The 15,933-nt window shown below is 41.0% G+C and overlaps 1 long non-coding RNA gene across 1 annotated transcript; it reads right to left on the reverse strand.

The window, feature by feature from the left end:
• Positions 1-2,464: 2,464 nt before the first annotated feature.
• LOC308476107 lies at positions 2,465-15,348 on the reverse strand. Its single transcript, XR_013985717.1, has 4 exons — positions 13,518-15,348; positions 12,322-12,364; positions 5,323-5,452; positions 2,465-2,816 (listed from the first exon to the last, which is right to left on the reverse strand). It is a non-coding gene; the product is annotated as an uncharacterized lncRNA (long non-coding RNA).
• Positions 15,349-15,933: the final 585 nt, after the last annotated feature.

Consider the following 15,933-nt stretch of genomic DNA (forward strand, 5'->3'; position numbering starts at 1 on the left):
TGAACGCCATGTTGGGAGGATGCTTGGGCGGATGTTGTTGTTGTTTAGTCCAGTGTTCCCCAACCTTGGGCCTCCAGCTGTTTTTGGACTACAACTCCCATCATCCCTCACTAGCAAGACCAGTGGTCAAGGATGATGGGAATTGTAGTCCAAAAACAGCTGGAGGCCCAAGGTTGGGGAACACTGGTTTAGTCGTTTAGTCGTGTCCAACTCTTCGTGACCCCATGGAGCAGAGCACGCCAGGCACTCCTGTCTTCCACTGCCTCCCACAGTTTGGTCAAACTCATGCTGGTAGCTTCGAGAACACTGTCCAACCATCTCGTCCTCTGTCGTCCCCTTCTCCTTGTGCCCTCCATCTTTCCCAACAGCAGGGTCTTTTCCAGGGAGTCTTCTCTTCTCATGAGGTGGCCAAAGTATTGGAGCCTCAGCTTCAGGATCTGTCCTTCCAGTGAGCACTCAGGGCTGATTTCCTTCAGAATGGATTGATTTTATCTTCTTGCAGTCCATTGAGCGGATGTGGTTCTGAGGAAAATGAAAGAAGATGAGAGCATTTGAATAGGGAAATTGCCATTCACTATGTCATTTGTATCCCACCCTTCCTACCAAAGGAGCCCAGGCCATGAACCGAGAGCATTCATGTTTGGTGCGAACTGAGTGTGTTGTTCACATTTGTGTCTGGAGTGAAGGGGCATTGATGTGTCTGGAGGAAGCAACAGCGCTTCCGTGGGGTGTATATGCAAGTTCATCTTGACCACATGCATATTTGTGCTTAGGATTGTTGTGCATAGTTTGAAGCTGCCAAGGAAACAAATATTTGTAACTGTGCAACCCCAGGATTGTGTGGATGTGAGTTATCTTGAGAAGAATATGAAGGATAGGGTATTTTTTATTATTATGAAGATTTACACAAGCACATTCTTGCAAGGTCTGACTATGTTTATGTCTGTATTTCCTGAAAGATGAAAGAGTAAGATTAATTATGGTATATATTAGATGCAACAGCAATTTATTCATTCACGTGTACTTATGGGGTAGTAGAGCTACCTGAATGGGTACAATCTATCTATCTATCTATCTATCTATCTATCTGTCTATCTATCTATCTGTCTATCTCTATCTATCTATCTATCTATCTATCTATCTATCTATCTTCTATCTATCATCTATCTATCTACACACACTCCCTCTCTCTTGTGCGAGTTAATATTCCTGAACTGGATTTGTGTTTGTGTAGCTACTTGCATGTGTAAACTTTTTTACGTAGACTAAATGTGTACATACGGGAGAATTTCCTTCATATTTGTGCCTTTGCGTTTCTGAATTTATTTGAATATTCATGTTTTTATTAGAGTATATGGCACATATATGCATGCTGTGGTTGCACGGGCATATTTTCAAACCTTTAGCACCTTCCAGGACAAGAGAACATGGTGTCCTTCAAATACCGTGATGCTATGCAGACCAAGACGTTTCTATAACCTTGCTTAACCCGTATAATTCCCCATGCTCCCTGCTTTCAACTATTATGAGTAAAGCCTGGTCTGTATATTATTTTGATCACACCGTAACAGCCTCCATAGAGTATTTTATCCAGTCTACTACCATAGCAAGGAGTACCATCTCCAGCTTAATTCTTCCCACTACTTAATTCTTCTACACAGCTCAAGTACCACAAGACTGGACCAGATTGGCATGGACACTTCCCATGCAATAAGGAAGAACCATGTGAACAGTGGCACTGCACTTCACAATGACAGCAGGAGCAAGATATTATATAGATTATTTTTGATGAGCTACTGCATGATAATAATAATAATAATAATAATAATAATAATAATAATAATAATAATAATTTTTATTTATATCCTGCCCTCCCCAGCCGAAGCTGGGCTCAGGGCGGCTAACAACACTAAAATAGTGCAACATTATAAAAACATTATAAAAATTAATTAAAATCAAAATTGATGGCAACCATAAACTAAAGTTTTGTAAAGATTGCCAAAGGAGGGAGTCAGGCTGCGCCCTGACCAAAGGCCTGGTGGAACAGCTCTGTCTTGCAGGCCCTGCGGAAAGATGTCAAGTCCTGCAGGGCCCTTGTCTCTTGTGACAGAGCGTTCCACCAGGTTGGAGCCGCAGCCGAAAAAGCCCTGGCTCTAGTTGAGGCCAGCCTAACCTCTCTGTGGCCTGGGACCTTCAAGATGTTTTTATTTGAAGACCGTAAGTTCCTCTGTGGGGCATACCAGGAGAGGCGGTCCCGTAGGTACGAGGGTCCATGATGATGATGCTGGCCCAGCTATAGATGCAAAGCAAGGCAATTGCTTGTTGCAAAAAAATACTGCCAGTGAAGCAATGATCTGATAGTAAACACTTTTCTCCCCCCTCCCCAAAAAGTGTGATAATTAAATTCACATTAAGAGGATTGTTTATTTTGGTGGCAAAATCACACAGAGGTAGGGCACAATAGGTTACAGTATTAGGTGTGGACAGCACACACTACCAATTGTGTATAATGGAATAAATCATGAAATAAGCAGAACAAGTTAAACTGAGAAAGAGGGAGATAGGCTGTTTGAAATTTGAAGTGTGATGCCAGATATTTTTAACCCTAATCATCTTTTGGTGCCGGTATACAAAAGTCTTCCTTCAGCCTAAGGTCAGCCTGGAGGTTGAGTATAATTGAAAGTCCCTCAAGTCAGTTAGAAGCCCTATCTTGTAGACACAGAGTCAAAAAGATGCTTAAAGAAAATGTTCTTGTCTAAATACTTGTGCATGTTTTACCATTAAATTACATCTTCCACATCGTCTAGATCCAGTACCTGGAAAGTAGAAAAGGAAATCAGTTTGGACATAAGGAGGTAAAGTAGCTGGAGGTGGCAATTTAATCAACCGAGGATATATTTCAATGTTGTTGTTTTTTTCTTGCCTCCTAAGCATTAGCACTTTAAATTCATTATGTCTGTTTGACAGATATATGCAGCCTTAAGGATCTAAAAATGAAATCCAAGTAGTGTAGCCTGCTAGAGGACATATATTAAAGTTAAGAGATTAAAACCATTGCAAACAGAATGGAACAGCTCATTCCTTATAAGCATGAGTATTTTGCAGATGTTAAATACAGTCTGCTCTAATTGTTTTTTTAAAAAAAGCTCTGCTCAAGAGCCAAAGTTACCTAACTTCTGATATTGATGAAGTGGATATTAGAAAGACAATATTAGCTGTCATGCAGTCTCCAGAAGAAATAGCATTACACAAGAGTCTTTCTTCTATCCGTAATTTAAAAAGGAGGGTGTAGCTGCTTCTTGCTACATGCTTTAAAGACTGGGGAGTCATTCCTGAATTCTCTGTATGACCAATAGCAAAAAAGGAAGAAAAGAAAAAAGCCAAATGAAAAAGTGGGTCTCTGTCTAACTGGGACAATTAAAGACTTCTGTGCCATTACAGCCATTTAGCAGTGTTAATGATCTGTAATATTAATATATCATCCTCGAAAATGTGGAAGTGTCGTCCTAATTAAAATGTATTAAAGCAACCATTAGGAAGTCATCTAAAGCCGTTGTAAAAGATACCAGGGAGGATAAGGATGCTCATTACACCCCAAATCTCTCTTCCCCTTACAATTTCAGCACAGGAAGTTTTGGTTCCAGGCAACCTGCTCTTTACTTCAGCTTCAGACATGTAAAAAATGGAGCTTCCTAGCAAAGCAGGGGCATATATTTCATGGGCTTTATCAGCCGCTTTTATCAGTAGCTGTAGTTTAACACTTCCTGTACAGAAAAGCTGCATTAGGTAACAGTTTAGCATATCTCTTTAAATTCCTCAGGGTGGGGGGAAGAGGGAGAGAAAAGGTACAATCTAGTGAAATGCACATGTGTCCAGACAGACTCTCAGAAGATTAGGGTCATCTTTTCAAACCACATTTCAAACCACATTGAAATGTACCTTTTGATATATTTCTTAAACCAGCGATACTGTAATGTTTAAACATAAATCCAACTTGCTTATCATCTGATGGCTGATAATCTCTTAATTCTCCACACTGCCAGTTTGAATTCCCTGTTAAAGATGCACAGCCCAGATGAAATGGTGTCAGGCCCAGAAGAGATAACAACATGGGAAAATGTGGTATCAGGCACTGAATGAAGTAGTAAAAGTGACCTAAAAACCATATTAGATGGTGTCTCGTGTTTAATACTTAAGGCTGGCTCCTGCCCAGATCTTACAATTAAAAATAGCCAGCTTCACTGTGCTTCTCTAACTGGGTGATTGTTAGAGGAAAAGCTCCTCAAAGTGAAATTACCATTGGCAGGAATGTGGCTGAACTATATAACTGTATTATCTGAAGCCCTTCACATTGTAGTTCATAGCTATTAAAATTAATAGCTTCATCCCCACACTTCTATTTTGTAAAGTATTTACAGGAGATTTCCATCACAAAACCTCAACCATCTGACCCTTTTTTGTGCAGAACATTTTGGGGTGAGTGTGTGATTATTTCTCTGCTTGTGTGTATTCCCCAAGTTGACTCTCATCATTCTGGCCTTTTGTGAAGCCCATTTATACTGTTATTTTATTTGTGAATTATTTGATGGCGGGAGGGATGATACTTCATGGCAATCTTAATGGAAAGTATGTGTTTCTTAGTAATATTTGCACTGAAATATAAAAAAACCCCTGTGGATTCATCTTAATTTCAGGGCTAACACCATTGAACTGCTTACTCAAGGCCTATTCACACCAATAGTGCTTGTATTACTGTCACAAGGTTTGGGAATTAAAACAGAGCAATAATGTATGTTTGCCTGTGGCTGCAATACTAAATACACCAATTAGGAAATAAGCCCTATTGAACACAGTATTTCTGAGCAAACATACATAGGAGTACACTCCATAGCTCACAATTTGTACATACTATTTTAAATTAAGTTTGAAATCTAATGTCAGCTGATTTAGCACAAAGCCTCTTATAGGCACTCAGCTCAGTTAATAATGTTACTACAAAATGGCACCATGTTCCGTAATTGTGAACAACACTGTAGATTTTTTGGGAAATAAATTTATTCCTTTCTCTATCCTTCAGCCTAACTTTTTTCTGTCAGCAAATGGTGAATAGGCCCCATCCCTCCTGAAAAGCATTGTCTGTCTTCTTTCTTTATTATAAATATAACTGCTTAATTGTGACATGATAACTGTGTTGTGTGGTACCTAAGAGTGCAAGCTACGAAGTCCCAGATTCAAATTTCACTTCAGCCATAAACTCAGTATTATGTCATAAACAAGCCACTTGCACCCTCATCTTGAAATATGTATATAAGATGAACCTACCTAACAGGGATGTGGTACAAATCAGCAACTGTGTGAGAGACTCCTTCTGTTTGCTGGCAGGTGCTGCAGGACTAAACTGGTTGAGGTGTCTGATATAGTCTGCAAACTGCCCTTTGGTCACTGCCTATCACTTTAGAGGATAAAAGTGTTTAAATTAGCTCAGAAAAATTGCCCTCCTGGGTGAAAAAATTAAACAGACTGCAACAAAATGTAATTAAGATGCAAATATAATACAAAATAAGGTGCCAGTTTACAATATAAACCAGATATAATATAAACCAATATAAACCAGTTTACAATATAAACCAAGCAACACTTCCAAGAAATATGCAGGGATTCAACAAACTGAACTAGAGTCAACTGTGATGCTGCCATTTACAATTACTTTAAACAGTTCAGAAACTCCAGTTGCAATCCTGTTCACATTATCTGGAGGTTAGCTGCACTGATTATAGTAGAACTTAATTGCAGGTAAATACAGTGTTGTGCTGTTAGATTGCAATCCCAACCATGGTTTTCTGGGATTAAGCCAAGTGCCACTGGACACATTAGGTCTTTACTTTTGAGTAAAGATGTATAGGATTGCACTGTTAAAAAAGAAATAGAAGCTATTATAGCCAGTACTGGCTAAGCATCCTCAATATTATGGCAGCTTGAAAAGGATTAAGACGAGAATGTATGAGGATAATAGTGGATCATTGTCGTTACCACAAACAAAAACATCCTAGAGGTTAAGAGCAATTTAGCAATGAAATAAAACACCTCGGAAGACTGATACAAGATTTCAGGAAAATGTTTGCCAGACATCTGCTGTAGAAGCTTTGAGCATTGGATTACATGTTTAAGAAAAGGCAGTTAACCCAGTTGGCCCATAGGGTGCATCCTTGATTCTCAACACCACATCTGTTAAATTTCAGCTCATGGCTACAGTCCTTGATATTCTGTGAATAAACTTGTCATATCAGTGAAACAAATGTTATCCTTCTATCGGCTTCTTTTACATGCAGGTCTTCTATATTGCTTAGTGCTAGATGTCAGTTTGTATGTTTGCTTTTGGGGCCTTGCTACGACAACCTGGCAAAACAGCAATTATGCAGGTAAAGTGATTCCCCATCACTCGCATGCCAGGAATAGTCTTGCCTCCTGAATTTTCATAGGAGTCTTGACAATCCTACTTTATTTAAAATAAATGCATCCCTTTTCCATAGACAATAGTGCCTCTGCTTTTATTACCAGAAAACCAAAGTCATTATATATTGAAGCACTGAGAACATGGTCTCTATTTGGCCCCACTTATATTAAGAGGATTCACAGAGCGCTTGTTTTCATAACAAGCAATTGCAAAGGCTTTAAACTCTTTTCTGCTACCTCTGCTACCTCCACCTCAGTTCTGAAATTATATATATGTTGTCCTAGAGAAGTCACAGCAAAGTAGGTGCATAATGTGGTCAAGCAACAACTGTCCAGTCAACAACTGTCTGAAGAGTTAGTGCTCAGGTGTGGCATCTATTTCTTGTATGTGGTGGTCAAAGAAACCAGTTGAGAGATTTACATGAGACTTGTAACCTGAACCTAACCAGATATGGATTCAGGAACTAGAATTCCCCACTTTAGAGTGGAATTGCCAATTGAAATTCCTCTCTCCAGTCTGCTAATGAAGTGATCTGTTTGCAATCTTCAGACCCTGTGTTTGAATCCCATCTTGCTTGCCTTCGGTGCGTGGTTCCATACTGAAATCTAGCTGCCGAAAATTCATGCCGAAAATTGCTTGGACCAATATCCTGCTACCAGAACCTAAATACATTTATGTAGATTCATTGCAAAACTGAATGTGTTATTTGATGAGGGGTGAGGGGGTATAGACCTCTTGAGATATCCAGTGTTGGTTAGAGACTTGTATTGTCCAAACTGTATCGGATGCTGATAGCTTATTGTTATTTCTGGTTAATATTATGGGTACTATTACAATATATTTTGTGATGAGATGAGCTCAAGAGTTGGTGCAATTTTGGTGTGACCAAACTTTGCATTTTAAAAGGAGCTTTAAGAAAGGGGAATTTTTGAAAAGGAATAGAGAGTAAAGGAAGAAAAATTGACTCCACTCCTGTGTGGACCCCCCCCCCCCTTTCTCTTTTCAAAATACTCAAAGTTTTATTTCAAAACTCTCAAGTTTACATGAATTCTGCAGGACAAAATAAATTTGTAAAGAAGTCAGTAAAATAAATTGATCCAGGTACTGCACTCAGTTTTTTAATTACATGTTGCCTTGAAAAGCAGAAATACAGGAGATATCACTAGATATGAGGCATCTTGGAGATTGTACTCTGTGATGCTTCATCATTGGAAAAGAATATGTGTGCACTTAGCTTTACAACATGCCCTCAATATTTGCTTGTTTCCAGCTATCTATTTTATGGGAATCTTGGTCTAGAAATCCACATTTAGGAACAACCTGCAGTATGTTTCTCTTGAATACATCAATTTATGTTGACAACGCTAACTGTGAGGGCTTAAATATTTGCCAAAGAGTACAGCACTTCTGCAGATTGAGGTTCCAAAGTTTGTAACTGCTTGGTTCTAAATACAAACTGGTCCCACTCTGAATTTAGTGTGATTTCCTTGAGAAGTTCTTATCTGGCTTGGAACAGTTAAAGAAGATTCTGACCATGCTTAGTCATGTTTTGGCAGATTTGGCACTCAAAACTAGGTGCCTTGTAAGTACATGTACAGAAGTTAATTAACATTAAAACCTTATTCTTGCTGATTGTTGTGAAACACACAGGCTGACCAAACATCCTGTTGTTTTTCATGGAACATATCTGAGTCAATTCTCAAAAACTGTTTCTTGAAGTGTTTTTTTCAAAAAATTAATTTTTTTAATTTTTAATTTTTTGTTATCACTGCCCCACCCCAACCGCACTTCAGAGTTAAAACCTTGCTACCGGATGTTTTTGTTTTGAGAGTGGAGAGTTGAATTTATCAGTGTCTATCTGCCATAACTGTAGGAAGTGTGTCTGAAGAAGTGTGGATGCACACAAAAGCTCATACCAATAACAAACTTAGTTGGTCTCTAAGGTGCTACTGGAAGAATTTTTTTTTATTTTGTTTCGACTACGGCAGACCAACACAGCTACCTACCTGTAGGAATTACTGTCTCACCCCCTAAATTCCCAAGCAACATTCTTCTCCCCACCTTTTTCCTTTTTTACAATTTTTTTTTGCACATGCATGGTTGCTTTCTGGAATACATGCAGATTCTTAGAGTGTTTGAGAGAGCAATCGTGCATGTGTAAAAAAATTAAAATGACCCGATTAAAAACCCTTACAGAATATTGTGTTTGTATCTGTGTGCATACAGATATACATAACGTTCTCCAGGTACACTTGTAAGTGCTGATCCAATTCCAAGTCAGGCTGTGGGAAGTCCACCTCTTCCTTTCTCTTGTTTTCACCCCTCCCTTCCTAAGCTGGGGGTGGTTTGGGGTTGTTTTGCTACAAAGGCATACATTTGGGCTTGTGAATTCTCAACCACAGGATTGCTCAGCCCATGTATTTAGATAATGCCCATCATAATATTTATCCCTGTGCAGTTCACAATGTGATTTAAAACAAAGCAATGGAATGAGCAAACAACCATTGAGAAATATTTGTTAAAAATAACACTAACAGCATAATACACAAACTAAAACAGCAAAACAAAAAATCCAATTCCATTGTTTTGAAGTACAAATGCCTGGAAGAATAAAAATGTTGTACCCTGGTGCCTAAAAGGTAATAAAATGAGCACCAGGGTAGCCTCATTACAAGGGAGTTGGACAACCAGGTTGCCACAGACATTGCAGCTGGCGGGACTCAGACAAGGGTCTAATTGGCTTGAGGCTGTGAGAATCCCTACAAACTTTGGACACCCAAGTCTATATCCTTGGCATAATTTATTATTTAAGATATTTTGATCATAATAAAATAGCAATTAAAACATCGTATATTAAAAATGGCCAATTAAAGACAGCGTAAGAAATAACCCAGCACAGATCAAGACGAAAGTAATTTAAAAGCTTGAGAAGATAAAATGGTCTTTTCCTGATACCTAAATGATAACAGGTAAACCTTCCTGAGGATCATGTTCTAGGAGTAAGTTCCAACCAAGCGGTTTATCACTGTCTCAATGTGTGTAAATGTATTGTCGCATTCATAAGACCAGTTGCCACATCAAAAAAAATGTCATATTGTCGTGGTTTCATTACCACCATCACTATTTTTTTAAAAAAACTAGTCCACCAACATACTATTAAAAAATTTGACAAAGGCATCTGACAAAGTTTGTATACATCCAAATGCCTAACCGGAGTTCCTAATCTTTGAATTTACGTGTTGACTTTCTGCCCTTAAAAGGGACGTGATGACTGGTCATAGTTCAACTCTCATCCACTAGACTTGGGGAAAGTATGGAAGAAGAAACTAGTTGTGCACCTTGGGCTTGTGTGTCCCAGTTCTCTGCATGTTACTCAGAAGTAAGTCATAGTGTGTACAATGCTCCCAAAGTAGACATTCATGTGATTTTATGAAGTCGTTCTCCCTGAACATTCATTTTTATTTTTATTTTTTTCTGAGAAGTAGGTTAGAAATGATAAAATAAATATGACTTTTTCAGTCCTCCGAGGAGCACTTAAACCTTAAGTCTTAACGTATAGACCAGTCATTTTAATCAGTTATGGTGACTATGAGGGGTATTCGTGGAATAAATAAGCTCAGCAGGGGATTAAGAGAAGAGTCCCACAAATATGCACTGGAAAAGTTCAGGAAATACCCAACCTTTTGCAATTCTTTAGCTACTCTGAACAAAATGGTAATTAACGCTGTTTTAAGCTGTAGCTAATCTGTAGTGAGTTATGTACAAAAAACAACAACACAGTCCACATTGAAGGGTGGTTTGTTTAATTTTCTCTATATTTCTTATTCTCCTGCCAACCTAGCAGTTCGAAAGTACGCAGTGCAAGTAGATAAATAGGTACCACTGCGGCGGGAAGGTAAACAGTGTTTCCCTGTGCTCTGGTTTCCATCATGGTGTTCCGTTGTGCCAGAAGCGGTTTAGTCATGCTGGCCACACGACCCGGAAAAACTGTCTGTGGAAGCAGACAAACGTCGGCTCCCTCGGCCTGTAAAGCGAGATGAACACTGCAACCCCAGAGTCGTTCACGACTGGACTTAACTGTCAGGGGTCCCTTTACCTATATTTCTTTTTAATTGTATTAGTTGTCAAGACCAAACCAGAGAATTGAGTTTAACATTTGTTCTAGACAAATTAATATAGAATCTAAAAATCTGATCTTGCATATACCTGGTTCAGTGAGAAAACTGCCACAGTTTTCATGGGTTTACTTCGTTAGAAGCATGAAGGAATACTGGATTATGTAACCTGACAGTTATTTGGCTCTCCCCCCGTCTTCTTTTCCTCCCCTCCCAAAGTTTCCCTTACATTCCCCTTGCTTAGTAATTGATCGTAATTTCTCACATTTCATTACTGGCAGCCGAAGGAAATTTCAATTCAAGAGAGCATGTAGGAACATTTCCAAGGGAATAGCTTGATCAAAAATCACTGGCACTCCTGAAAATTCCTTTAAGAGCTAGCACTTCTGTCTATGGCCTCCTCTTCCCTACAATCTTCTACTGACCCTATGTTGTTGTTGTTGTTGAAAGATATAGAGAGCTGGGCTTTCCTGGTTGTTTCTGATGTTGCGAATGTGCAAAACTGATAGGAGGGTTCAAATGCCGCTTCTGCTGTTGTTTCACTTTTTCCAAAAGCTGTTTGGTCACACAGTACAAACAGGATGGCCTGTCGTCCAATCAGCAGCCAGATGCCAGCTCTGTCCCTTTTATCTTGTTATCGCTGGAGCCCAAAGCTCTCGCAGCAGGTGGAAACCTCCACTGAAGGGGGTGGGAAAGAGTCAAGCCCAGTATAAAGCTTACTTTACCTATTATGCATTTGATAAACATGAGAGAAAATAGCAATGAGAGGGCTTGCTTACAGGGGGACTCTATACAGTCCTGGTACCAACCAAAAGCAGGCGGGAACTGGGGAAATGTGGACAAATTTTCCCGCTTCATTTCCTCTTCTTCTCACTCCTTCTCAGTTGTCTTCTCTGGCTCACAGGGGATTGCTTCCCGGGGTGAATGTACATGGGCAGGAACTTACAGGAAGGGACAAAACATTTCAGCCACATTTATCATGCATAACAAGAGACTTCTTGGAAGGAGGTGCAGAATATGCAGGCCACAATCCAATACAGAATTGCATCCACTTAGAATCCTTTGATTTCAATAGGCTTAAGGGCACCCAACTCTACGCTGTGTTGAGGCTATAATCTCCTTTTCAGTTGTTTACTGCATTTGGAGAGGAGGATGCAATTGTTGGTTAGTATATAGAGAATCCTATTAACATAGAAACATCCTCCAACCTTTCTAACACACAAAGCTGTCTTGCGCCACTGGTCCAATGTGCTGCCTGCTCTGTGTAGCACCTGCCCACCAAGATCTCCAGGCAGAGGTCTTTACCCAGCAATGCTACCCAATATCCTTTTAAACTGGCAATATCATGAATGGACCTCCCCATTTGGACCTCCTGCAACCAAGCCGTGCAGCAGACCACAGAGGTGGGCAGACTTGCCAGATTGACTTGGTATTTTGCTAGAACCCCAAGATCCTCCACCAAACAGAGTCACATCTAAAATCAGAGTTATAGAATAGTGTGCCTCTGAGCAGATGCTAAGCCTAGGACATTCTTCTCAGTACCAGAACTGAATGGAGCTCACAGTCCTTTCAGACACATCCCACTCCTCATTACCTTTTTCATTTCAGTAGTGGAATGTAGATAGAAAAAGTCGTGGTGTGATTGGCATTGAAAAATAGTTAAGAATCAGAACAGAAGCACTTGCTGATGTGCTGCAAATTACCCAGAGATTTTCTTTTCATAATTCCTTCTATCAGCAGATTCTAAACTACCTTCTGTTCCACCACTAAGCCGTCACTCCTGCAGTCAGATGCACTGTGATAAAAAGGTAAAGGTGATAGTTTGCTTCTAATGCTGTGTGTTTCAGGATTGGGATGGGACAGTCTTGATTAGGGGTGGTAAATGTGGATAGATAAAAGGGATGGCACCCACCCCACCCCCCTCATTAAACCTGATGGGGCTTAAGATAACCTCAACATACAAGACCTGGATATGAAGATTCCACCACAGTCCAGGGAGACCAAGAAGCAGAACTTGGGATGGAGCTATGCAGGGCTGGGAACAGGCTCAATTTTTGCAAACAGGCTTCCATTTAATTCCATAGAACAGCATAAATGGACTGGAAAATGGGTCACAGTGTTGGGAAAAAAGTAAACCATGGCTTTCTGGTCACACACTGAAAAACACACACTCTTACATTATCATTATTTGATTATTATCATCTTTATTTCCAAGGCACCATACACATTACAGTGGTACCTCGGGTTAAGTACTTAATTCGTTCCGGAGGTCCATACTTAACCTGAAACTGTTCTTAACCTGAAGCACCACTTTAGCTAATGGGGCCTCCTGCTGCTGCCGCGCTGCTGGAGCACAATTTCTGTTCTCATCCTGAAGCAAACCTCTTAACCCGAGGTACTATTTCTGGGTTAGCGGAGTCTGTAACCTGAAGCGTATGTAACCCGAGGTACCACTGGATACCTTTAAAGCACATCTGAAACACATTCCCCCACCCCACCCCTCCAAAAACTCTGGGCACTACAGTTTGTCAAGGGCTGCTGAGAATTGCAGCTCCCATAATTTTTGAGGGGGAAAAGTGCTTTGAATTTGCTTTAATTGTATAGTGTGTGTGTGCATCTTAAGTTTGGTCTCCTCTGGAGGATTACTGTAATGATTTTTCTACTATATAGACACCATAACGATGTACTATAATTGTTTTGAGATGTTTCTCCCTTCATGATAAGTATTAAAAGGAGAGAAAGAGATGCAATGCAATATGTGGAAACCTGATGATACTGAACTCCTACATGGAGATATTGCAATAAGTCTATGATTATGGCATGTAGGAAACCTGTGTGCAACTGAGAGGCCGGAACCCATTGCAGCTTCCCAACATTTGCAGAAGCAATTAGCATCCATTTTATGGGAAACAACATGCATGCAGTTTACAGGGCTCCTTGATACATACCTGCCAGTCGCTTAGCATCATGATAACTTGCAGGTGTGAATGGGCCATTACAGATCCAGAGATGGAACTTTAATGTAGTTTCCCATTGCCTATAAAACAAGACAGAAACACCAGTGTTTTTGATGCAGTCAGCATCAAGGACTGCCTCATGCATGACCGGCAGCTAAACATGTGACTTGGCTCCTTTGGAAAGTCGGCTTTTGCATTTGAGGTGGTGTGAGGTGCTCTCTGTACCATTATATCTGTGGTGGCCCAATTACACACTGACAGGCTGTAAATTTCACATTCATCAAATTACGAATAACGTGGGTGTGACCCAGCCCAAATTATACAGTAATCAACTGCAGAGTAATCAAGTAATATGCATGCATGTGTGAACCAGGACGTAATCTATGATCTACACATGTAAGTCTCTCTTATGCCCATACAGGGAGGGAAAATCCATGAAGGAATTTAGGAATTTAGGAGGTGCTAAGAGGACAGAGATCTCCTGCTCCTCCTTTGATCACTCCTTTTCAAAAGGCCAGCATTATTCCTATCACTTTCCTGACATGGCAATATATTTTTTATATAAAAATTCCGGTATGTTGTGCCATCCATAGCAATATGCACAGCATGACCCTTTGTGTGTTTACACCAGCGCAAGTTCCACTGAGTTCTACAGGACTTGTTCTCCATTCCCAATCACAGCCCGCCACTCCTCGCCCCTCTCCTCTGGAGTGCTCCAAGTGATTTCCATCTCTCTCTCTCACTTCTCTTTGCTGAATTCCAAGTCTTGAGCTCTAAATAGCTAATTACTTTTTTTGCTTGTAGCTGATGGGGGGGGGGGAGAGAGAGAGAGAGAAAGGGGACTGGCAATCTCTTTCCGGGAGAAGCGTTTAAAGCTGCCTTCTGTAATTTCCCATAAGAAATCTGGTTATACTGGTTGATCTCAATAGGAGAATTCTTTGCCTAGAGGCGCTCGATGAGTAATGCGCCATGTGTCTCTTACTCCTCTGCTAATATGATAATAAGCACATTCAGAAAAAGCAACGAGGTGTTTACAATGACTGCTTCATTCCTTTCACTCACCTAAGAAGTCTCAGGACTGGCGAGGTGAGCTGGGGGGTGCGGCTGGAAGGAAAGCAAATCGAGATCAGGAAGCACAGTTTTTATTTCTGAAACCAGCGAAAGCCAACTTGCATCCTCCGGGCTTCCGGGGGGGGGGGGCGGAAAGAAATTATGTACATTGCTGTGCCCACAGCTAACTCAGGCTGTTGTTAGGGATTCTTCAAAGGCTCCCTGACAACCCTGGGCTCTCCTCTTTTCCAAATGGAAAGAAAGAAAGAGCCAGGCTCAAGGAGGAAACTCCGAGGAGCGAGGCGACTGTGTTTTTACGTGGCACCCTCGACGTCAATTTTCTCAAACAAGTGTCACTTTCGGTGTGCGCGCGCGTGATAGAGGATAACCTTGTATTCAGAGGCAACCGGCAAATTCCCTGGGTCTGTAGATGCGAAAGTTTCAATGAATGGGGATGTGTTCTTTCAAAGGACGAAATGAGAAGAAAAATAAAAAGGAATACCTATGGAATTACACGTGTGTGCGTCTATGATATGAGATTATACTTCACGAAGGTTGAAAGCACACAGCCAGGGGGGTGGATTTAAGTGCAGAAAACGTACTCCGACCTGTGATCGTCTTTCACCGAATTAACTTATTGGGGGTGGGATGGGGAATGGATGCCTGTTGCAATCCGATTCCACTTCGGTTTGTTTGGGATTCAGTGCGACTGAATCGGACTAGGTTTCTACTTCACTTTCCTCCCCACCCCCACCCTGTTTAGAGGACACAAAGAGGGGTCTCCTCCCCCAGAGAAACGCGGCATATACTTAGAGGAGGCTTCCTCACGTCCAGGTTCAAGGCAGGAGCGGCCCTCGCCTGCAACAGCGGTGCAAAATCGAAACAGACTCTCGCCGGTTTAAAACGGGTCGTTCCCGCTCGCTGCAGGCAACGCGCGCATCACGCACCTGTTCGCATTAGAAAAGGTGCGCTCTTATATGCTGGAAAATAGGCGAGTTTTCAAAACCTCAGAAAGCGGCTGCGAACAGCAGGCTCTCAAGGAGACATGTTGAGAAACATTTAGCTAAACTTCAGCTTTACTGGGGCTGTAAAGAAGGAAACTGCTTTTTTATTTTTAACAAGAAACAAATAGTATCTGGTTCCTCAGGAGGGAGCAGAACTGGGAGGTATCACAGCATCGGAGGGAGTGAAAAGGCCCTTTCTCCAGTTCCCGACCGTCTTCCAGCAAACACGCACCAACTCGAGAAAGCACGCCCTCCACACGCATCATCCTGACGCGGGTCAGCCATATATTGCTCAGATCACAAAGAGAGCCAAGGGAGGAACGATGCCCGAAGGACGTTTTCCGGTCATTTCT

This window comes from Podarcis pityusensis (assembly GCF_964106645.2).
Source record: "Podarcis pityusensis genome assembly, chromosome: 4".
NCBI classification, from domain to species: Eukaryota; Metazoa; Chordata; class Lepidosauria; order Squamata; family Lacertidae; genus Podarcis; species Podarcis pityusensis.